A 25,556-nucleotide genomic window follows, 5' to 3' on the forward strand; every position below is an offset into this window, starting at 1 on the left:
TTTTAATGATAGCGGAGCCTGGGTGGGTTGGTAAGATTCACCCCTTCTGGTAACCAATAAACGTCTACTACACGACTCTCCCCTGGAAGGCGATTGGTCCAATGCTAATTCCACATAGAATTATGAATGCCTGTATCTGCTTTGTATGAAAGGTATTATTTTAAATCGTTACACACTCAAAACCTTATCATTTATTACCTAGTGTATATTTTCATCATTGTTAAATCATTTTCTCTAACTTAAATTAATAAAAAAAAAACTAATTATAACTTATGCTTTGGAAATATATACTACATATCTGTGATTAGAAGTTAATCTACCTTCTATCTCATTTTAATTCCTTTAGAAAGTTGAAGAACATCATAGAGCAGATATTAAATATCAGTTATTTATATTTCAATTTTATAATTCATCTATATTTTATTTATATTTTCCAGGCGGGGATAGATAAATATCTGGTTTTAAATCATGGCGCGGAACTACGCATCTCGGAGTGACCGACCCGCAAACCTTATTACGTCATTCATCTGGGAGAAGAATAACTGATGTAAAATCCGTGTTACTTACCTCACGTCATATTACCAAACGCTCGTACATGGGACGAAAGCCTCCTTAGCTCTGGACGGCAGCCTCCATATTGCTAATGTCTCCACTGACTCATCCTGTTTACAAAAGAAGTAAGTCGACTTTGTCTATTGTCGAAAGAAATAAGTTGACTCTGTCTACTGTCCAGTTTAAGACTCCATCTTTGTTTATACGCCAGATTCATGTATATAATCATATACGCATCAGAGAGACACAGTGCTTTGTCTATTTCTCTTTAAGTTAAGCTTGCATGCCACTCATGTAATATGAAACTAGTCTGGGTTATTCTTGTCTAACAATTTGTGGCTAATGTTTTGACAGTTCGTCTTGCTGCTTATTTCGACTGACAATACAAGAGCTCTAACTCTTACTGCAGCTGCTCTATTATCAGTTTTAAAATAGCAGGATGATTGCAAGCACTGCAATAATCATGATATCACACAGCGTGGACATAGGCCATGCAGTAAATCTCGAAACTACAACCATCTCGACAAAAATCGACTAATACTACACATATGTGTCCATATTTGAAATCAAACTGACTTTTTCGCCTAACTTACTCTGCACTTAAATTACAAAAACTCAGATGTAATCACCTCCAAAGCAAAGAAAAACTCGTTCAACTAAACAACAACTCCAGCAAAACCAATTCGCCCACTTCCTTAGAGATTCGCATGCAAAAATATTCATGGGCTTAGAACTAATTTAGATGATGTAGACCTTTTTTGCTAGTAAACTCACGGATATCAAAGCATTAAGAGAAACTAAGCTACTCTAACTACTTTTACACGACAGGAAAAATTTATGTTCCTTACAAACTTACATTGATAAATACACGGACTTGGGGTATATCTTCGTAACACGGTCCCATTAATTAGTAAAGCTTAAAATCAAATGAGCATCGTCTGTATGTTTTACACTAAGCTTACAACACTGTGTGTTACTTATATTTTTCTACTGTTCCTCTTTGAATCAGAAATAAAAATTAACCACGTTTTCACAGTATGGATGCAGCTCTCCTTAGATATGAACGTCTATGTTCTTGTATATTGAGAGTTTAATGTCCATCACAGTAGTTGGCTTGGTTTCCCTAGTTAAAAACACGAAGTCGTAACATCTTGTTGCGGGACTAACGGGTGTCGATGTTAATCCCGCAAATTCAAAATAATAAATAATAATAATAGTGATAGGAATTTAGTGTAAATATGGAGTTGAAACAATCAAGCAAAGATGACTGAGACGAACGGATGAATTAAATACCAAATTTATTTTTTTTTAATTGTAAATGAATGAAAAGAGAAGATAAGAAAGTTTCTGTTTGATTGAAAGTCTCTTCCTGCGACTGAGGTGATTGAATGAAAAGATGTAGAAAAATGAAAGTTCTTGGTTAGAAATAACAGTTTTTTTACGAAGAATTGAACAATATAAAAAGTCCGCCGCTTACTTAGCGGAGAGATAGAAAAGGGTAATAAAAAGTGCATTAGGGTTGCAAGTCCGTATCCACGTGGAGGAATTAATTGGACCGGTCGATGTTGATGTTTACGCCAAGGTCGAGTGCAGTTTAAGTTCAAAAATGCCCTTTTTATACCTCTCCGACCGGCTCCAGAGAGGCATTCAGAAAAAACATTTTTTAAATTTGTTTTCCTTGTAATCCGATTGGATGAAAAGAATAACATTCTTATGACTTAAGACGCTTTAAGTGACATCCGCACGAACAACTGACGATTCCTTTAAGATCCACCGAATTTGCGTGGGTGGGGAAAGGGAAATGTACGTGAAGCTGAAACGATGCTTATACATCCACGCGCGCGCAATTGGGTTTTACTGTTAAGGCAGCGCGCCATTATTTTGTTTGGAGTAGATTCGACGCGGGCGCGTCGGGGTTACGATAATCTAACAGTTTCTCTGTGTTGCATTCCTTAACGCAGAAAGATATGTACACAACTCCTGAAAGACCGTAAAGATCGACAATCCTTACTTTTAGACCAATTCTCTATTAAAGTATCCAAGGATTTTGTTATAAATGTCAACAATCCACATGAGAATGTCGATGACGTTGTGATATTGGTTGACTTCACCCCAAGTTATCGATTCAAAAATTCTTCACGAGGACTAATTAGGGAGCAACCATAGAACACACCGAAATGTCCAATGGATAAATATGTATTCTGTATCGACTAAAAAAGGTACTAATGAGAAAACTAAATTTTACAAGTCAGGTACTGAAACTCATATTCTTACAATCGTATAGCAGCCTAACACTCCCAAATGGATTACTTCAACATATACCGCAGACATTGTGCTATGGTAGAATGTATTCCGATGACTTGTCTGCAACAAGTACAAATAGACAGAAGTTTATATGAGGTTAAAATAACTGAAACAGTGAAATGGCTACAGCTTCGAAAAGGCATAAAGTAGTAACTAAGAAATGTGTCGAGTTGCAGAAAATAAGACGCCGTGTGATAAACAATGAACAATCAAAAATTTCTCCACCAATATCAAATCATGAAATCGCCTACACGGCAACCGAGAAAGCTGACCTGCTTCTCTGATGGTTCCCTTTTAATCTGTCTTGAAACTGCTCAAACCTTATAAATTTCTCTTTGCACAGATAAGTTATACACGTAGATCTGAACCTCCGCTGTGCTCATATTTGTTGGTTGGTTGTTGGTTGTCTTTGTTTTACGGCATATCAACCTTTTTCAGGTTATTTAATGCCGAATCTAGTTATTTTGAAGAACGATTTTTAATGGAGTATTTTTTTTACGTCAGATTCTATTATACCCATAGTTGGGACCCTAACAGGTACTACCACTCCGGGCCAGAGTGGGCCTGGGAGCAATGGCAATTAAAGGGTGGCTCCACACTCCTCAAAGCCCGCAAGGTGGGGCCTCACCATCGGATATAGTTTTAGGTCATATCCTCTGCAGGAAGACAGTCGGCGTATTCTAATGCCCCACCGACAGGGCCGCTCATATTTGTGATGCCATAACAAATAGACACGTCCAAGACGTATAGACTTGCTCTTATCCCTGCCATGCTTAATAAGAAATGCTCTATTGAGCGAGCGCCTATACTTTTACAACTCTTCAACAAATGCCTATGTGAGTCTTTCTTCGCTGATGGCTGGAAAATTGCACTTATTATACCAGTATTGAAGAATGTGTGTGACAGAACTTACACGCACAATCGCACAATCAGTCCTCTGCCGTTCTCGTTAAATTCTTCAGCAAATTAAGCTCTAGTTCGTCATTTCAGAAATGTTAATCTTCTTTCTGGCCAACAATATGGATCTAGGCAAACCCGTTCTATCGCAAATATTTAAACTGCCATCAGTGAACAAATATACCATGCACTAAATAAGGCCGGGAAGCTAGAGTTGTAGCTCTTGATATATCCAAGCTTTTGACCAGATCTGACATAAAAGGCTTCACACGAAAATTAAATACTATGGACGAATAGTAAACACCGTTTGACATGAATAAAATCCAAGTTGTCTTCGATGGCCGTACATCTAAACAACATTATATTAATCTAGCTGTGCCATAGAGATCCATATTTAGATTTTTTTTTAATCATTCTTGATATCTATCAAGGAACTGCCTTATATGAGGGTACACATATCAAAGTCAATAGTAAGGACTCCAGAAAACAACCTACAGTTCGTAGTAGAACGGGGGCACAAGTACAGGGTAACATTTAACTCTACCAAGACTAAGCGTATTTTCTTTAAATACAAACAAATCTTCTATTTGATCATGACAAATATGACCCTACATGAGAGCAAATTTTTCGAATTCTTTGATCCCACCTTCACAGACAGGATAAAAATAGAATAAATACATTGGAGTCGTGGGCAAGTCTGCTGTGAGAAAAAAACACTTATACGAGACTGCATCCTATATTTTTACAATGCGATCATGAGTATTATTGTCATATCTGAACTTGAGCATCTGGCTCTAGTATTCCATTTTTGGAGCTCAAAGGAGAGTTTTGAATCAGATGTCCTGCACTATCGTCTAAGCTCAAGCCTCTGATCCATCGCCGCTATGTTGACTCCTTACTTCCGAATAACCCCACAAGCAGCAAATTCTCACCTCTTTACTGTTGTAGTATATAGTAAAGCTTCTACTCTAATATTTTCTTTCTTTAAATTGCTGGTCTTGATAATTCCTTTTCTGTTTCCTGCTTATGTTACTGTACTATCCAACAAAGGTTTATATGCAATGTGAACAGACATCTCGTTGTTCAACTCTCATCAGTTTTCTGCTTGATACGATACCAAATACTAGTCCTAACATGTACGTGATAATGTGCCTTGTTTGAGTAAACATGCAAAATTCGATCATAAGAATTATGTCATTTGAACTCTATGTTAACGTGATCTTTCAATCCACTATAAATGTATTAAGTATATAATAAACCCAATCGTATATATATATATATATATATATTTCTGTCGAAATATACTTTATTTCCTTATAATATATATCAATACTTATTTAAGAAGCTCAATGTAATTACAGAGCAATATAATGAATAAATGGATGACAAAAGTCTATATTCCAATGTTCATGTCAACTGAATTAAAGGAATAAATTGTAAGATGCTCAACATTATGAGCTGTGGAATATAGACTTTTGTCATTGATTCATTATATATATATATATATATATATATATATATATATATTGCGTTTATATATATATATATATATATATATATATGTATATGATATATATATATTCATATATATATATGTATTAAGGAAGTTAAAATTTTGCAAATTATACTTTTCGATATTTATTATTCAAAACAAGGGATACAGATCAAAATGTCCTTCTTCCATGGAGTTTCAAAGGACAGCCATTATCATCATTGAACATTTTACAAAATAACAGTTCTTTAGACTAGATACAATTTTGTCACATGCATTAAAAATCAGAGTATAAGATTAGTAATATATAGATCAATGATAATATCCAATTTGAAGTCCACGTATGGAGATGAAACATAGAATTGTGACAAAATTCCAAAACAATGGGATTCGCTCGAACTTAAATAGTAATCATACATCCGATGGTATCATCCGTAAATTCAATAGCGGGATATCGATCTGTAAATTTGAGAAATCCAGATCAATAATGTTTACATGAAATGTTCTGTTGCGGAGACATTTTGTTTGGAAAGGTTAAAAGAAGTTAGTTCAGGGTGAAACGCTAACATTGGCATTAAAGTTGCATAAAGTGATAATCTTCTAAGGTTGGCATGATATGACGGTGAGAAAGGTGTTGAAAATTGAGAGTGGACTGTGATTGGTCACTCAGTCTATAACGCTGAAGTGCGTATAAGTAAGAGAAGTATGAAACTGGTGGGGGGAATAGTGATGGCTGTATGACACTTTTAGTTAAGTGTCAAGTTAATTTGACTGACGAAGTTGATTTAATAATGATTAATTAAAGTTTATTAAATAATAATTAATTAATTTATGAGAATAATTGTTTTATTGAACAGAATAAAATTCGTTTGGGTGCCAACATTTAAAACTGTCAATAAAACAAAAACCATCTGCAGGTATATGGACCTTTCAAAATTATCAACAAATTATATAAGTAAAATAAATTCGTTTTGGGAATCCAACATTTTTAGTGTAAAGAGATTGTGGCTCGAGCAATGACCTATAAAAGTAAAAGTGCAGGTGTTTATACTTGCTGAAAATCATAATTTTCAAAATTATAAACAATAAATATATTTCTAAATTGGAAAAAATTTTGGGTCGGCCTAACTTGGAATTGAGTACAGGTTTGGCACAAGGACTAGGCCATTATACATCATTCATCAACTAATAACATAATGGCTCCGTATAGCCCCTCTCTGCAACAAATATACATTTATATATATATATATATATATATATATATACATACATACATGCATACATACATATAAAACATGTACGATCAACACGTATAAATAAATTCAGTTAGAATTTCAGTGTCTGGTTTGTGTGAAATTTTAGGACAGGATATCAGCTTCAAGTGGTGTGGTTGTAAAGTAACTGTTAGGAGATGAATCGAAGTTTAGGGTCAATTTTAGTTGAAAACAATACTGGGTTTGCAGATTAGGTTAATTTATACAAATTGACATGTTTTGGGCACTAATTACTGACATAAAGCAAAAGTCTAAAGGAGGCCAAAAATAAGGGGTATGAAAGAATGTCAAGCATAAATTTCTATATCGATGTGGCAATTATATGATATCAAGCGATTAAAGTGTAGGAGTTCGGGAAAATACTTATAAGGATTATTTTTTTTCATTTCTAAAAAAGAGGAACGGGTGAAGGGCTGGGGAAGTGAGATAATAGTAAAATCAAACATCTAAGTATGTGCTTGTGTAATTTGGTTTGCATTAATTTGCATATCAATGAATTACCTCCGCAAATAAAAGTAAAAAAAACGTAGGCGAGAGGACGGTCAGTGTTGGAAGTGTCGAGTAAATGCTCTATGTAGTAAGTCCATACCTTTTATTTTTAATAAGCTTGAAAGCTATTTTCGACAAAAATGTAAAGTTTATGCAACTAATTGAGAGTTGTATTTTGTTAAGATCCGTCGTGAAATGGAGATATTAAAATACGATTCGGATCCGACATTACTAAAAGCATCGTCGTCGTAAAATGAAGAGATTAAAATAAGATTTGTTGGACTTTATAAAATGGAAAGATTGAAATTCGATTCGCCTCGGACTTATGGAAACGTTGTCGTCATTAAATAGGGCGATTAAAATACAATTCATGTTGGACTTAACGAAAAGCGTCGTCATGAAATTGAGAGATTAACATCCGATTCGGCTTGGACTTTTGAGACTTGCGTCGTTAAGTTACAATTCGAATAAGATTTTCTTTGTAGAATTGCCAGCGTTGTGTTGTGTAAGTTATATAGTTGTGTCTATAAGTGTTTGAAAATCTAGTTATGCCTAGCCGTGTAGTGAGCTCGCTGCGTCTAGCTGTGTAATGTGAGCTAGCTATGCTATGTCTAGTCGTGTAGTCTGAGCTAACTATGTCTAGCCGTGTAGTTAGACATAGCTGTGTCTAGCTGTATAGTTAGTGCTAGCTGTGGAAAGCTCTGTCTATGCATTGAGTAAGGTTTTTTGTCTAGCCGTGTAGTGAGAGCTATTTTTGCCAAGAAGTCCTGGAAATGTGATTGACTACTGAGCACGGGTTTATGTGACAAGACCTTTAAGGAACATAGTCGTGTGTAAATTTATATACATTAATTTTCATATCAATAATCTTTAGACGTTATAAATAGATTAATAATTAATTAATAATCTTAATACGTTATAAATAGATTAATAATTAATTAATAATCTTTAGAAGTTATAACTAGATTAATAATTAATCAATAATCTTTAGACGTTATAAACAGATAATAATTAATTAATCTTTAGACGTTATAAATAGATTAATAATTAATTAATAATCTTTAGAAGTTATAAATAGATTAATAATTAATTAATAATCTTTAGACGTTATAAATAGATTAATAATTAATTAATAATCATTAGACGTTATAAATAGATTAATAATTAATCAATAATATTTAGACGTTATAAATAGATTAATAATTAAATAATAATCTTAAGACGTTATAAATAGATTAATAATTAATCAATAATCTTAAGACGTTATAAATAGATTAATAATTAATTAATAATCTTAAGACGTTATAAATAGATTAATAATTAATTAATAATCTTTAGAAGTTATAACTAGATTAATAATTAATCAATAATCTTTAGACGTTATGAATAGATAATTAATTAATAAATAATCTTTAGAAGTTATAACTAGATTATTAATTAATATTCTTTAGACGTTATAAATAGATTAATAATTAATTAATAATCTTCAGACGTTATAAACATATTAATAATTAATTAATAATCTTTAGACGTTACAAATAGATAAATAATTAATTAATAATATTTAGACGTTATACATAGATTAATAATTAAAAAATAATCTTTAGAATTTATAACTAGATTAATAATTAGAAATCTTTAGACGTTATCAGAAGATTAATACTTAATTAATAATCATTTGGTGTTATACAAATATTAATAATTAATTAATAATCTTTAGACGTCATAGATCGATTAATAATTAATCAATAATGTTTAGACGTTACAATTAGATTAATAATTAATTAATAACCTTTAGACGTTATAAATAGATTAATAATTAATTAATAATCTTTAGACGTTATGAATAGATTAATGATTAATTAATAATCTTTAGACGTTATGAATAGATTAATGATTAATTAATAATCTTTTGACGTTACAATTATATTAATAATTGATTAATAACCTTTAGACGTTATAAACATATTAATAATTAATTAATAATCTTATAACGTTATAAATATATTAATGATTAATTAATAATCTTTAGACGTTATAAATAGCTTGATAATTAATCTATAATATTTAGACGTTATAAATAGATTAACAATTAATTAATAATCTTTAGACGTTATAAATAGATTAATAATTAATCAATAATCTTTAGAAGTTATAACTAGATTAATAATTAATTAATAATGTTTAGACGTTAAAAATAGATTAATAATTAATTAATAATATTTAGACGTTATAAATAGATTAATAATTAATTAAAAATCTTTAGACGTTATAAATAGATTAATAATTAATCAATAATCTTTAGAAGTTATAACTAGATTAATAACTAATTAATAATCTTTAGATGTTATAAATAGATTAATAATTAATTAATAATCTGTAGACGTTATAAATAGATTAATAATTAATCAATAATATTTAGACGTTATAAATAGATTAATAATTAATCAATAATCTTTAGAAGTTATAACTAGATTAATAATTAATTAATAATCTTTAGACGTTAAAAATAGATTAATAATTAATTAATAATATTTAGACGTTATAAATAGATTAATAATTAATTAAAAATCTTTAGACGTTATAAATAGATTAATAATTAATCAATAATCTTTAGAAGTTATAACTAGATTAATAACTAATTAATAATCTTTAGATGTTATAAATAGATTAATAATTAATTAATAATCTGTAGACGTTATAAATAGATTAATAATTAATCAATAATCTTTAGACGTTATAAATAGATTAATAATTAATCAATAATCTTTAGAAGTTATAACTAGATTAATAATTAATTAATAATCTTTAGACGTTATAAATAGATTAATAATTAATCAATAATCTTTAGACGTTATAAATAGATTAATAATTAATCAATAATCTTTAGACGTTATTAATAGATTAATAATTAATCAATAATATTTAGACGTTATGAATAGATTAATGATTAATTAATAATATTTAGACGTTATAAATATATATAATATATATAAAATATGTGAATCTATATAAATAGATTAATAATTAATCAATTATGTTTTTTTTAATCAGAGATTTGCTTCTCCTAGAAAGGTTGCCTTCACCATGGCTTACGGGAGCCCTCTCCACCCCAACACACACATACATACACACAAACACACACGGTGCTAGTTGGCCGTTGACCCCAAAAAAAGGGTTCATTCGCCTTTTGGAAGGTCTTGTTTTTAATCCTTCGGGGAGACTAGCTACCCTCCTCACCAAACAAGTCTGGTGGGGGAACCAGTTTAGTCGCCGGTGACCCGACCATGAGGCAGGTAGTACTGGGTTACATGGTACCAGTAGCATATGGCATGACCTGACATATATCTACACACACACACACACACACACATACACACACACACACACATATATATATATATATATATTATTATTATTATTATTATTATTATTAAAACATTTTGTTTTCAGAAGTTGTGTTAACGTAATTAAGAGAGTAATCGGTTATTTAGAAAACATTTAAAAAATATAAAAACCGTTGAGATTCTCCAAGATTGGAAAACAAAAAAATGCTTAAAACTGAAATAATGTTTATGTAACATAGGAATGCAGTAAATATTTGACAACGATGTGTTACTTTACCTTAAGCAAATCGTATAGCAATCCTGTTTACCGCTAGAATCATATTTTAAAGAATCTATGCAATATTAACAATATTTCCTCCGAACATTTTATGTTGTTATTTTCAGAATTTATTTATTTAAATGCCATTATATCATTTAAAATGAAAAGAAAAGTGTGAATTGTTTTCTAACAGTTTCAAAATTTTAATGAATTTCGTTTTAACTAATTACCAGCGGATCTGGTTTTTCATGTTAGAATGGTTGCTTCCGTCATCGTTGTATTGGTCGATTCGAGTCACGTGACAGTTTCAAATTGTAAACATGGGAAGACGATAATTACGAATATTTGGCTTCTGATGGAACTTTAGCTTTGAACCCTCAATAATTTAATGTCCATATTCGTGGATGCAGTTTTCTTCTATGATGAGAATGGGGTCAAAGTTAAATTATTATCCTCTTTTTAGATGAAAGTATAGGGGTTAGAGAATAAAAGATTTAGCTGTCATTTTCGTGAATACAGTTTTCTTATGCTATGAAAATTGTTTACGTAAATTATTTAATTTTTACGATATAAAAATGTCGGGAATAAATTGCAATATCTATTTTAAAATACTTTCAAAATATAGAAAGCCGGCGCGATTGACCTCTTAGTTTAGTAAATATAATAGTTAAGTTTTATCTTGGGCGACGGACAAGTTTGAAAAGACAGATTCATTTCCTGGAAGAAAGGTCATGAATTGAAAAAAGATACGCTGACAGAGAGTCAATGTTTTATTCTGAAAAAAAAAATAGAAGACGCTTAATTTATTGTATTTGTTATTCTTGTAATGATTCGAGAATTAGAAAATAATTTATTACGAAAAGTAGTATTTGAAGTTACATTTAGAGAAAACTCAAATAATAACTATTTTATTAATAGTAAAAGATTGTGCTAATGTCAATATTTAATGAAGGTTTTATTTGGAGAAAACAAAATTTAAATGTACCTTATATTTATTGATAATACTCGGAAAATATTCCGAATAGTTGGTATTTTAGTCAGAGTGGCTAATAATTTAAAAGCGTAATTGTATTAAAATTCTTTTATCCAAACGATAAATGAATAAAAAAGAAAACAATACATGTCTTCGTATATTTAATGTAACGTATGCAGCAGCGAAATGTCAATTTATTCATGAGGAGAAATTATTTAAAAAAATATATTTATAATATGCATATAAAAGACTTAATATGTTGTCTTCGTATATTTAATTTAATGTTTATGTCTATAGTAAAAAAAACGTTGGGAATTGTTTTTAAAATAATTATATTATATTGATAGGTGATGCATATAAATAATTTTATTTTGAGAATATCAATTAATATTTTGTTATTTACTGCTTTAGAAAAAATAAGAAACAAGAGAAAAAGAAAAAATTCATAATACCTAAATTTTCTCGAGATTCAAAATAACTTTTTTTTTAATTTACGAACTGTTTTATTTACTTTGTCCTCAGTGGTAAAAGCTTTCCAAAAAAAAAAAAAAAAAAAAAACGAATGAACTGTTTCATTAATTTTTCCCCAGTCGTTCAAGAGTACCACATAAAATAATGCCTTTCAAAATATATATCGTCTGCCAGTGAGATCCTTGAAACAAATTTTATTAAAAAATACACACAGCTCAATATTCTCTTCGAAAATTAATGCTATTATGAATTTTCCACTGTGATTCTAATGTTGTCTTTTTTTGTTTTTCAACTTACATATACATTGTCAATCTTTCTTTTTCTCTATTTTCAATAAATTTCTAGCTCTTTTATGTACAGGCTATTTTATGACTTAGTTTATTATACAATTATTTCAGACAATAGCGCACAAACAGACACGAATTATTGCTGTTTTAGAACCTAATTTTTTTCTTATCATTTTACTGAATCGAACAGTAGGTAACGTTCTCCAAAGTTGCAGAAGTCTTCTTAAAATACAGTCGACATGCACGTTAAATCTGGAGCGTTATCTTACTGTTCTTCTGCCCCCACCCTAATTAATTTTTTATTTGCTGTCAAATAAAAGAACCACGTTCACTTTTGGATTAATTCTGTTTTTCTCTGTCCAATAACCTAAGAGAAAACAAAGATTCTTCATGGATCTATTTGAAGACGTTAAGGAAATTAATTTGGAAATAGAGAAAGAATTCTGATTGTCCTACATGTTGTATGGCAGGCACGATGTAGATCATAGCAATTGAGATGAAAATAAAAGAAAATGTATGAAACACGTTTTTATGCGATTCGTTACTTGATTTAATCTCTTTAACATGAACGCATTTGAAATCGACCAGGCCGCTGGATTTATTGTCGCCGTATTTCTATTCTGCGGAAATGTATGAATTTGTTTCATTTCTTTGAATGTAATAGCAATTTGTCTGCAATTGAATGCATACAATGATTCATTGCGTGACTGATATCATATTACATGATAATTAAATAAAAATTAAGTTCTCATTTAGTAGATTACCAACAAATAAAACAACCCCGATAGCCATTAGTCGCGTGCTCTCGTGTAATGAATGAATGCGTGAATGTAGGATTGACACGAAATTCTTAAAGATAAACAAAAATGACCGAAAAATGGGCTGAAATGACTTAAATAAAAAAAGGTAAATGACTTACAATGAGTTAATGAACTTTAGAATGAATTGAATGACCTTAAGAATGACTTGAATGCTTAAAAAATAACGGGAATCCTTCAAAAACAACTTAAAAGATCTGGCGAATGACTTAAGTGGCATTGAGACTGACTGGTTGTAAAGTGGGTTATCATTTTACATTAAATTAATACAGAAAAGTGATTCCCCTCTTTATATCACAAACAGTATTTGATTTAGGGAATTTGAAACGTTCTATTAGCTTTGTGATCAAGGAAAAGTTACAAACATAAGTACCGCATGTAGTAAGAAAAGATACTACACTTTGATCTTGTTTATATATTTTATTGCTTTTAAAATTTTGTAAATACAGTTAAGTAAAAAAGCAAAAGATTTTCAAACAACAAAATTAGGCACAAGGCCCTACAAGAAATTGGGGAAGGGAAGGGTTCAGGGTCTTTGTAACTAAAGTGATTAAAAGTAATAAATGTAGACTTTGGAGTCTTACTCTTGACTGGCAACATTTACCAAAATACCTCATTCACTCTATGGATCTTAATCTAACTAATAAATCCCCAGCGTTTAAGAATCAAAACCATATTTACAATTTATAAACAGTTGTCTGTTTGTGTTTGTGCATGCATTTTTTTTATATTAATTTTGTGTGTGTGTATGTGCATGTGTGAAAAAATAAAGTTCAATTTCATTGGTAAATAAAAAAGTTTTTGAATTAAGAAAAGGATTGCTCGTGAGAGGGGAAAACTAATTAAAATGTTCATGTCAAAAACAAAAAATAAATCCTACTGGGTGGTTAGTGAGACCTCCCTGTACTAATCTAGGTGACTAGACCCCCCCCCACTGTTTTCCGGGGAACCGAAAACAAGCAGGGCGATCCCTAATGGGGATTGGGGAAAATATCTTAATGGCAGTGGGAGAAAACAAAGCAACGGGTGGAGGGGGGTTGGAAGATGACCTCTGAGTAAGGGAGTGACCGGGGATGTTGAAAAAGCAAGGATGTGGCACTAAGGGGATGGGCAGACTCAGAGTTTCTCTAGTACCAAAAAATAAAATCAGGAACAGGATCTCATTTATACCACCAGTCAAGAGTCTTCTTAAGTTTTTCTTAGCTAGAACCTAAGCGGGATGGGTTCCGAAGGCCCCAGCACCGCCCGTGCTATGCTTACGGAGGGAACACGTATTGAAACTTGGCTCCTCGACGGATGCACAAACTAGTGCTATGCACCCACCTCTTGTAAAATTCCACTCTAGGCAACCTCCTCCAATCGCATCTGATCTTTACTTTAAGCAAATGTTTAAAGTAAACGATCAGATCCCGATCCGGAACAGATGTCCCTTCGCGGACCAACTTGAGGCGCGTGATCCAAATCACCATGCGCGCTACTGCCAGGATCGCCAGGACAACCATTCTTTCCTCCCTGGGGAACGGCGGCTCCATGTTGTACACAAAATAACCTTCGTCGAGATCGAGCGGACATTCAGCATTGATGCGAGCCGTTACCCCCTCGACGTACTCAAATAAGGGCTGGATCCGGTTGCAACTAAAAAACGCGTGCTCGATCGTTTCGGGCTCGCGTTCGTCACAGCGCGGACAGAAGCTCCTCGTATGTTCTTTATACCGGCAGAGTTCGTCAAGAAGGGGCAGCGCGTTACGGACCAGTCGCCAGGTGAGGGAAAATTCCGAGTTGTTCAGAATCTCCCGTCCCGGCGCCCAACTCCAATGAGAACGGACAACCTACCTCGACCATCCCATCCGCCTACAAAGTGGATCCTTCGCGGTCCCCTCCACTAGCTCCCGATATAGTTTCTTCCTTGGCTGATCGAGGACACTGGTCCCCCGCAAAGCTCTAAGAGCGGTCCGGCATTCGGAGAAGTACTTAGACTCCCCCCTCGGTCTACGACGACCTTCTACCGAGGGGTTGGGTTTGAGATTGGGAAACGAGTTCTCAACCACAGGGACCCAAGGAGCGTCTTCTTCAAGCGAACGACCCAGGAAAGCCAATCTCTCGGCATTTCTATGACACAAGAGACTGGGCTGACCCAGGCCTCCCTCGCTCGGACTCTGGACACAGACCTCTCTGCAGACATAATGCTTACCATCGTTCCACAATAGTGAATCGAGGCGCCCTTGCAAGCGGGTTAGTCGTTCTGCAGGGAGAGGAAGTACAGACAATCGGTAAAGGATGAGCGGAAAGACGTATGTAGCACACGCCTCCGCCCAACCTTTCAAGGACAATTTCCTTCCAATCCAAGTCTTCACCGACGATTTTACCTTGCCATATACTTCCGACCAATTCTTTTCCAGCTGAAGTCCCGGTCCAAACCAGACACCGAGAATACGGACCGGTCCATCGGTCCAGCTGAAAATACCTGGAAGCGAGTTTACCCCGGTCCAGGCCCCCAACTGCAGGCCGACAGATTTGCTGCGGTTGAAGATGGCCCCTGTGACTTCTTCGTATCGAGCGAGCGCCTCGACCACCGCTTGAACGTCCGTGTGGCAAGACACGAACACGGTGACGTCATCAGCGAACGCGGAAACCCTGGCTCGTGTGCCTCCAGGGAGGGCTATTCCGCGCAGGACTGGTGTAGCCGCCTCGTCCCTTAACTTGTGAAGGAGGGGTTCCAACGCCAGGACGTACAACAGAGGCGACAGCGGACAACCCTGACGCACCGACCGAGAGACAGCGAATGATTCCGACAGCTTACCGTTGATCTGCATCGCTACCGTCGGCCTATCATACAGAACAAAGATCCACTTGCGGAAGTCCGGATTAAATCCGGCGGCCTCTAACACAGCTCCCAGGAACCGATGGTGGACCCTATCGAATGCCTTGGACTGATCTAAACTGATCAGCGCGGCTTCGGCGTCGTCTTCTGTCCCCTCTATGATTGAGCGTATCAAATGCAAATTGTCTTGAATCGATCTCCCCTTCACAGCATAAGTCTGGTCCGGTTCGATCAAGTCAGTGATGACAACCTGCAAACGATTCGCAAGAATCTTTGCCAAAACCTTTAACTCTGTGTTTAGCAGAGTCAAGGGCCCAAAATCTTCGAAATTTTCCACCCCACCATGCCGTTGACCTTTCCTCCACTCCCTTGGTCACCTGTCCAGGGATGGAACCCTGAGCAAACCAATGGTTGAACATATCCTTCAGAATAGGGACCAACATGGGCGACAGCCTCAAGTAGAACTCGTAGGGTAAACAATCAAGCGCCGGGGATTTGTTGTAGCCGACCTGCTTCAACGCAATAATGACCTCATGTTCAGTAACAAGACCATCACAGCTAGCCGCCCGAGCCGCCGTGAGGCGGGGCGAGTCAGCCAAATAGCTGCCAAACTCCTCGACCCTGAGTCCGGGTAGTTGGGTGAAGCGCTCCGATGGATGCTCCCTTAACCCCTCGCAGATCTCCCGAGTCGAAACTAGGGCGTGTCCTTCCAGGTTATGTACTTTACGAATGTACCCGTCCGAACCGCGCCTTAAAGCAGCCTTACGCTCAACAGCGTCAACATTCACAGCCTCGTTGGAAACTTTCATTAATCTAGCCCTAACTACTTGACCTTCATACCGCTCGCTAGCCAAGCGGCTGAGGTCTTGTTTAGCTAGTGCTACCTCTAGGGGATCCCCCCCTCCACCGCCCGGGTCAGCTTATCCTCTAAGCGCTTCTTTGCCTTAGCCTTATCTAACGCGAGGCGTTGGCTGTATTGGACAGAGAAGCGCCTAATTTTGGCCTTAAGACTAACCCACCACTTACTCCCTGTAACCGCCCCCACTAAAGCCCGCTGAATTAATTCTGTAACCTTCAACCGGTAGTCCTCCAACTCCAACAAGGTGCTGTTGAACTTCCAGTATCCGGCTAGTTTAGGCCTAGCACTTAAGTTCAAACGGGCCATAACTAGTTTATGGTCCGAGTGTCCAAACAAGTGGAACGTGGGGCACGATAGAAAGTCTACGTCCCTCTTCTAACTAACATCCGATCCAAGTAAGTACTCGGATGGGAAGGCGTTCCAGGATGCCACGTCCACATCTCCCGCCCCGGATGATCCAGACGGAATCTGTCGACGAGATCGCACGAGGTCATCAAATCGAACAGAGTGCTGTCACACCGTACCGACCCACTAGTCCCCCCGACCTTATCTATATTGGGATCAAGGATTGCATTCCAATCACCCATTAGAACTACCCGTTCCGGATCCACTAAGAAGCCCTCCAACCGTCGAAAAAAAGATGCCCTCTCTACAGCAGAATTGGGAGCATAAACAGCGACAATCCGAAAAACACTACTATTAACGGCAACATCAACAACAACTAGCCGCCCGTCCTCGCCTGCGTGAACAACATTCACCGACGCTGACAGGGTGCGACTCACTAGCAAGGAGATTCCACGACTATAAGTATTGCCATATGCTGAGTAAACATCGTAATCGTTCACCAGCACCTGACAATCCTCGTCACAAATAAAGTGGGTCTCCTGGATAGCGGCAATATCTACTTTAAGGGACACCAAGTCTCTCACAACGCGCGAGGCCTTGCTTCGACACCTGATGCCCCTCACATTCAATGTAGCCAAGTTCAAAGCCATGTTCACTTACCTTATTCAGTGTCACAGACGGGTTTGAAATCCTTGGCAGTGAGGACGTGGCAGGCCTGGCCGAGGCTGCCGGTAAGTAAGTCTGCTGAGGGTACTCCGTCCTTGGCCACACCTCCCACGTCCAGGGGGAAGGTTAGTTTAAGTGCCCTGTAGAATGAGGGGTGTATATACACAGGGACTCTGCCCTCGCACTTAAAAAAGAAATTGTTCAGTGACGGATGGTCCCTGTCCACCAGCTGCTGGCCCGGGATCGCATCCTTAGCTGCTTTGATCATGGCCCAGAGGGCTTGAGTTCTTGCATCCTTGTTGACCCTCACAAAGGTGGTCAACATGGGAGCGTCCTTAAATTTTGTTGGATCCGCCACGCTGTCACCATCCACGTAGGCGAGACCCCTCAACTTGTTATACCAGACCTTTTGCTGTTCTTTGAGGTCCGGTATTGTTTGGTGCGGGTCAAGCTCGCAAATTCTACCTCCTGGCAGGAACGGTAGTTTTTTAGTTCGTTCCGTGCGAACTGGCCTTGTTGGGGAAGGGGGGCTTTTTGGTTGGGGGTGAGGGGAGGGGGGTGGAGTGGGGGTAGTTGTCACAGTTCCTTCACAGGATGGGGATGGTGAAGTGTTTCTGGGGGCTTTGGGGAGATCTGGGGAGGGGGGTAGTTGCTCGGGCTGCTGAGGTAGTGGGGTGAAAGGGGGCTTAATTTGCGGGACTGTTGAAGTGTCTTTATCAGTAGGGGCAGGGGGGTCGGCTCGTGTCTTCTTGCTCTTCCTCCTTCTGACCCTTCTGATCTCGGTTGCGCTCAGCTTCGCGGGTAGTGGAGTTGCCTCCTCTTCCTCAGACACTACTTCCTCCTAAGACTCTTGTAATTTCCTCTTGTTTGAGGAGGGGGTGCCTGCGTGTCCATGGCTTCTTGCTTTTCGGGTTGGTCTCTGGTCACCGTCTGTGAGGATGACTGTTGCGGGGTCTTCCCTTTTTTGGTGACCGTCACCCAACCCGTTAGCGCTTCTGGGAGGCTTGTGGTCGGAGCGGGAGCGGAGGCTTTGACTGGTGCTGCTTCTTTTTCTTTTCCGGTTGTCTTGGGTGGATTTCTTGTCTTTTGGGGGCAGTCTTTGGCCATGTGCCCTGTTGTGTGCATTGCCAGCAGTGGAGCTTTCTCCCTTCCACTATTAGGAAGAGGGTCCAGTCCCCGAACCTCAGTGTCACCGGGATACCAAAGAAGCCGGCCTTGTCCAGGACCATCTGAATCTTGTAGTCCCCGGTCATTATGTTCTTTTGACCGCGGACTGGCGTTACGTCCTCGACGTCCCCGTACTGGCTGAGGATGGCTCCCAGTTGGTTTGCTTCCATGTAACAGGGGACGTTCAAAGCGGAGACGTTTGCTCTTCTCCTGTTCAGATACACCGGCTGCAGCTTGATGTTCCTGCTCTGGTGTGTGGTCCTGGACAGTTTGTCGGCGGCCTCTGGGGTGGGGAGCAGCACATCCCACTGTGCGTAGCTCCGTCTGCAGACGTAACTGGCTGGGATGTTCTGCTGCAGCAGGAGTTTCAGCATGGTGTCCTTGTTGACACCCGTCAGACCCCTCATCTTCGTGTCTGACGTGATGAAGGAGAGGACTCTCTTCTCCAAGCCTTCGACCTGCCCCGGGAGGGGTTTGATTGTGTTCCCCTCTGTGTAGTCTTTGTACTTGGAGTCAAAGAGCCTCTTGTAGTCCTCCGGCTTCATTTTGTTTGGTTGTTCTTTGGGGCCCCATGCTGATCCTCCCTCCGGTTGGGTGTCTGCTGGTCCGGGGACAGGAGTTGTAGGTGAGGTCATTGGCTGCTCCGTGACCGTTGTTGTCCTTGCAGTGCCTGGGGTTTGACCTTTACCAGTCAGAGTTGGCCAGTCCACATTTGTCATCGCGTGCTGGCTTTCTCTGCTTTCCGGGTTGTTCCCCTTCTTCTTCTTTTTCTGCTAGGTGGCATTCTCTTTCGGGGATGCAGGAGCCTCCCCTCCTGGGGATGTGTTCCCAGCAGCGGTTTTTGCAGTTGCAGAGGTGGGGGGTGACGCTGCTTCCAGTTTGCGTTTGTTGGAACTGGTTGCCGCGTCTACCTCCACCCTGGTTTTCATCATCCCTTCATTGCCCTCTTGGGGAGTGCTGAGGGTTGGGATCATCGTCTCCTCTTCAAACAGCGCTTTTAGAGAGGCTAGGGTTGCGTTAACTAGCTCCTCTGTCTTTTCGGTTGCGCTGTTTCCTTCCATTTCTCCAGCTGAGGCGGAGTTGCCCTCTTGGGGAGCCGGTGGCCAGGTCTAGCAGACCCGTCCACTTTTTGGGGGACTTGGGATGCTGTAGGAGCAGCTTCCCTTACGTTGTCCCCTGTCGGCTGTCCGGCTGCTGCATTATTCGATGGGCTGCCCTCGTGGGGAGCAGCAGTAGCAGGTGGTTTCCGGGGGGTCACCGCGGGCTGCGGCCCTACCCCTTCATCAGTTGTCAAGGTCGCCACACGCTGGGGCCCTACCTTGCTTTCTGGCGCCGTCTCGCCAGGAGATGCATTAGCTCCCTCACATGGGGAGTCGTCTGCGAGGGTAATGCTGCGCATTTGGGGTGACGTACCCCTCCTGCCTGGCATCGTGGCGGTTGAACTGGCCGCTGACGCGAACCAAAGTGTAGCAGGGAGAAAAGAAAACTCAGGGGAATGGAGGGGGTGGAGGGGGAGGAGCGGGCTCAGAAGAGATTAGTGTTTTTGACCTCCACTCACGGGGATGTCGGGTTAGCAGCTCGAATCCCCCCGCGAGGGGGGAGAGCAGAGAAGAAAGACGCAGTGGGTGCTAGCGGGTCAGAGTGCCGCGTCGCAATTAAGAGAGAGAGGGGATAGACATTTCTGCCCACAGAGGGGAGCAAAAATGAAACACCCGCCCTACCCCACGTCACCCTACCCACTAACTACCCCAACGGAAGCGAGAAAGAGAACCCTGTCTGCTCGATCCACTGGGAGAGCAGCGAAAATAGACAAAGTTTTGGCCTGGTAGGTCAGAGTGCTGCTCAGGTAATTAAATGGTGAGAAAGTAGACCATCCCAGTCTCGAGAAGTAAGACCGAAACGAAGAAAAACAACATGCAAAAAAGAAAAAATGAAAAAAGAAGGTCTCAACTACCAGCGATAGTGGTGTTGGTCCCGAGATTCCAGTCTCCCAAAAGATGGGGAGCGGTTTCCGGGTCCAAGCTCCCACAAATGTGGAGTCGGTCTCTAGGTCCTGACTCCCCAAAGGAGGGGGTCGGTCCTTGCTAACAAAAGTTAGTATGAAAAAGCACCTTAACCTAGCCCGAAAGCCCGGTGGTGGGTCAAGTTTCGTAACTGAGAGAACAGATACTACACTTTGATCTTGTTATATATTTTATTGCTTTTAAAATTTTGTAAATACAATTCAGTAAAAAAAAAACAAAAGATTTTCAAACAACAAAATTAGGCACAAGGCCCTCAAAGAAATTGGGAGGGGAAGGGTTCAGGGTCTTTTAGACTAAAGTGATTAAAAAAGTAATAAATGTAGACTTTGGAGTCTTACTATTGACTGGCAACATTTACCAAAATACCTCATTCACTCTATGGATCTTAAACTAACTAATAAATCCCCAGCGTTTAAGAATCAAAACCATATTAACAATTTATAAACAGTTGTCTGTGTGTTTGTGTATGCATTTTTTTTTTTAATTAATTTTGTGTGTGTGTGTGTGTGTGTGTGTGTGTGTGTGTGTGTGTGTGTGTGTGTGTGTGTGTGCATGTGTGAAAAAATAGAAAAGCTTAAAAAGCTAAGAACAGCATCTATTAACAACGGCCAAACACAAAAGTGTTACGGACAGGCTGACCGACCGATTGACTTATAGAGTCGCTTGTATGCGACTAAAAAAAGAAAAATGATTTCTATATATAAATAAATTTCGATGATATTTCTGAAAATCTTAGATTGTGGTTAATAATTTGTTTTAGTATGATATGTAAGAATGCTGTTCTCACGTTGTGCGTTATTTTCACAACGTTTCTGTCGATGTAACTTCCCTCCAACTTCCCACCTACTTCAACTGTATTTCATTAAACTCGGGAGTCTTTTAGTCAAATTACTCAAATATTTTATTCTAACTTTATGGAAGTTGTTTTTATTATTCAAATTACTGTTCTCATCTTAAATGTTATATACAGAGTATCAGTCGATGTAACCTTCGGTTTTTTTCAGGTACATTGTGTCGACCACGGAAATCGCTCTGTCGAACTCGGAAATCTACAAAAATTCGAGCTAAATCCTTTATTTAATCTTCAGGATAACATGTTCTCTTACAACCATGGCAGAGTGGAAATCGTAAGTAATTCGCAATTGTATAAAAAGTATCGCCCGCACTGAGAATTGAACCTTCAATAACCATGAGTTGTCTCTTACAAGTAATTTATTTTCTTTGTTGGCGATTTTACAAATATAATTTAAAATTACTTAGGAATTTTACTCGATCATGGCTTCTGGAACGCCGGCATGTTACCTCTAGTAGTAGATAAAATAAAACATTACGTTCGAAATTCCGTGGGGAGTTTAAGTTGGACATTAACATTCCTGAATATGACAAGCAACTCCTGAAAGAGGTCTGAGGTTACATCGGCCGAATCGCTGTATATAACATGAAAGAAAAAAAAGAGTAGTCTGAATAATAATAAAATAACTTCAATATAAAATACTTGTGTAGTTTATTAATTGTAAAGTAAATGAGATAAAGTTAAATGTAATTTAGCAGAACATTAAACTTACGTATTTTAAGCTTATTTAATAATCAACAGAAACGTTAAGTTCATACGTGTTACATTAGTCCTTACAAATGATCCTTTTCAATGATATCAGAAATTTTCTATATTAATAGTTTGAAAGGATTAATTTAGAATTACATTTGAGATGAGTAATTTGTATTATTTAATTTATTATATTGCTAGCATTTCAGCCCGGCATTGCCCGGGTGTTTGGAGGTGTATGTTGAGCAAAAAGAAGCCGTCAATTTTTTTAAACTATAACCCCTATTATGGCACCTTAACATTTATTGTTTTGGGCTCAAATTAAATTATTAAGTTAGATCCATGTCCAGGGAACCTATATCTAAAATTTCAAGTGTTTAGACCCAAAATTGTCAGAGGAGTTTGGTAGAGTTCTCAAAGGTCAAATCGTTGAACTTTGACCCCTTTAACAGCCACATTTCTGGCCGAAAACCGATCACAAAGATTTTCTCAAATTTCAGTGCCTTGTATATCAAATTTGAGTCTGTAGACTTAAAATTAACAGAGTTATTGCATGGGGAAATGTACACAGACACACAAACAGCCGCACACACAGACACGTTCACTTTTATATATATATATATATATATATATATATATATATATATATATATATATATATATAATTTAAAGGAGATTAGAACAATAACATTTGATAACATTCAATAAAATAAATATATATATATATATATATTAATTTTATTTATACAAACATTAATGGCTACATATGTGCATACATGTTTCTGTAATCACCCACGTTGGGGGATTACGTCTTCAGGCCAAGAACCACCTTCAAAAGTGACATTTCCACCAAATACATTTTTCTACTTCGTTTATCAAGTTAAAAATACAACCTGGGTGGGAGTCAAAAAAAACAAAAAACGGTAAAAGGATGAGTGAGGTCTCTGAAGATGATAAACATCTTTTTTCTCTTCCCCTTCCCCCATCTAACCTAACTTTTGGCTTTTTATGACATAGGGTACTTGAGAGTTTAGTTCACTTGTCTTAGAGTCTGTAAGTTAATAACCTTAGCTATGGTCAACCAAGTACTGACCGGTGCCTTTTAATCTACCTCCACCCACACATACACACAACACACACACATAACACATCCATACACAGACACTGCTAACACACACACACACACACACATTAATCAATATATTCAAAAGCGAATCCATGCTGAACACTCTTTGTTTTATTTACTGAAACTAGACAATGGTTCTGAAACTACATAGAGGATAAAGTAAAAGTTACATTAAGGTAAATAAAAAATATAAATGAATAAAAATAAAATACATAAATAAATAAATAAATAAATAAAAATAAATAAAAAAATATAAAATATAATAAAAAATAAAAAATAAAAAAATAAAAAATAAAAAAATAATAAAAAAATAAAAAAATAAAAAATAAAAAAATAAATTAAGAATAAAGTAAAATTAAATTAAAACAAATAAACCAACAAAATGTGAATAAATATAAACCCGAAAGTTTTCTAAACCCCACATGTACCTATATGCGTGTATCAATACACTTATAAATGTCTAACATTTATCTACACCCGCGCATATATACACACACACATTACAGACATACAGAGACAAATAATAGTATTTTTCTTTACTTATGCAGCGTGGTAACATCTTCGTATATGCAATATTATGGTACCCGACTACAGACGGGTGTACATATATATACATATATATATATACATATATATATATATATACATATACATACATATACACACATATACACAAACACACACATACATACATAAATACATATACATACATATATATATATATACACATACATACATATAAACACACGCACACAACAGACATACATATACATATCAACACATACATACATATATAACATATATATAAACAACATTCGGACATCCATACATTTTTGTAATCTATATTGTTACAACAATTCTATACGAGGCCGCCTATTCTAATAGTTCAGAAATATACGTGTGTATACATACATCTACATACAATAGACACAGAGACACATCCACATACAAACATACACACCGATACATAGATACAGATATACATATATATATATAAACATACAAACATACATGCATACGTAAAATACACCCATATATCCAAAGTCACACAAATATAGACATATATATATATACATGCAAACATGTACCGTGCCACCAAATGATACATCTAAAGTAGAAACAGACATGAATACACCTACTGTATAAATTCACTTCTCAAGATAACTAGGTTTAAAGACCGAGAAAAATTATTGAATATTAAACAAGAAACTGCTATATCCTGCAAACATTTCAGAATACATGCACTTAAGGAACTCTAAATTGGGATAATGGAACTGCTATAAGTACAACTAACCCCCATCAAATAACCCCCCCAAAAAAAGAGGATAAGTGAGGTCGCAACTATAATCATACCCATATGGGTTACGTAAGTCACTTAATGTTCTACTTCATCGAGCAGTTATGTTATTACTAGCCGAAATAAGCACCTGTATAAAGGTATATTTGAACTAAATGAGTAATAGATCGTTTTGAGTGAAGCCCGTAATAATGTATGCATATGGATATTTTTGGGTGTGTGCATGTATGGATATATGATCTTTATAGACCCGGGTAGGAAAAATAATTTATTAATATAAAAAAAAAAAAAAAAAAAAAATAGAAGAAATAAATAGATGAAAGAAAGTAAGGAATGAAGGGTAAATGGAAGAGAAAGGAATAAGGGTATTAGAGTGAATAAGCAAAGATGAAGGTAAGTACTACAATATATAAGCTTATATACTAGGTTTATATAACCTGAATACTCTGATTTCTGTCATATGTTATTATATATTATTATTGTGTCGTGATACATCTTATGTATATCTGCCTTACCATCGAAAGAATCTTTGTTAAATATGAGGA

The 25,556-nt window shown here is 36.8% G+C and overlaps 1 long non-coding RNA gene across 1 annotated transcript in view; it reads left to right on the forward strand.

Annotated features, from left to right (window-relative positions):
* LOC145283826 (uncharacterized) overlaps positions 1-25,556 on the forward strand; it is a 365,091-nt gene that overhangs the window by 323,149 nt on the left and 16,386 nt on the right. The window contains exons 5-6 of the long non-coding RNA XR_013868765.1: positions 438-677; positions 22,050-22,172. This is a non-coding gene — a long non-coding RNA (uncharacterized LOC145283826). The remainder of the gene's footprint in view (positions 1-437; positions 678-22,049; positions 22,173-25,556) is intronic.

This window comes from Euprymna scolopes, chromosome 8 (assembly GCF_053919585.1).
Source record: "Euprymna scolopes isolate OS-2025 chromosome 8, ASM5391958v1, whole genome shotgun sequence".
In the NCBI taxonomy this organism is placed as follows: Eukaryota; Metazoa; Mollusca; class Cephalopoda; order Sepiida; family Sepiolidae; genus Euprymna; species Euprymna scolopes.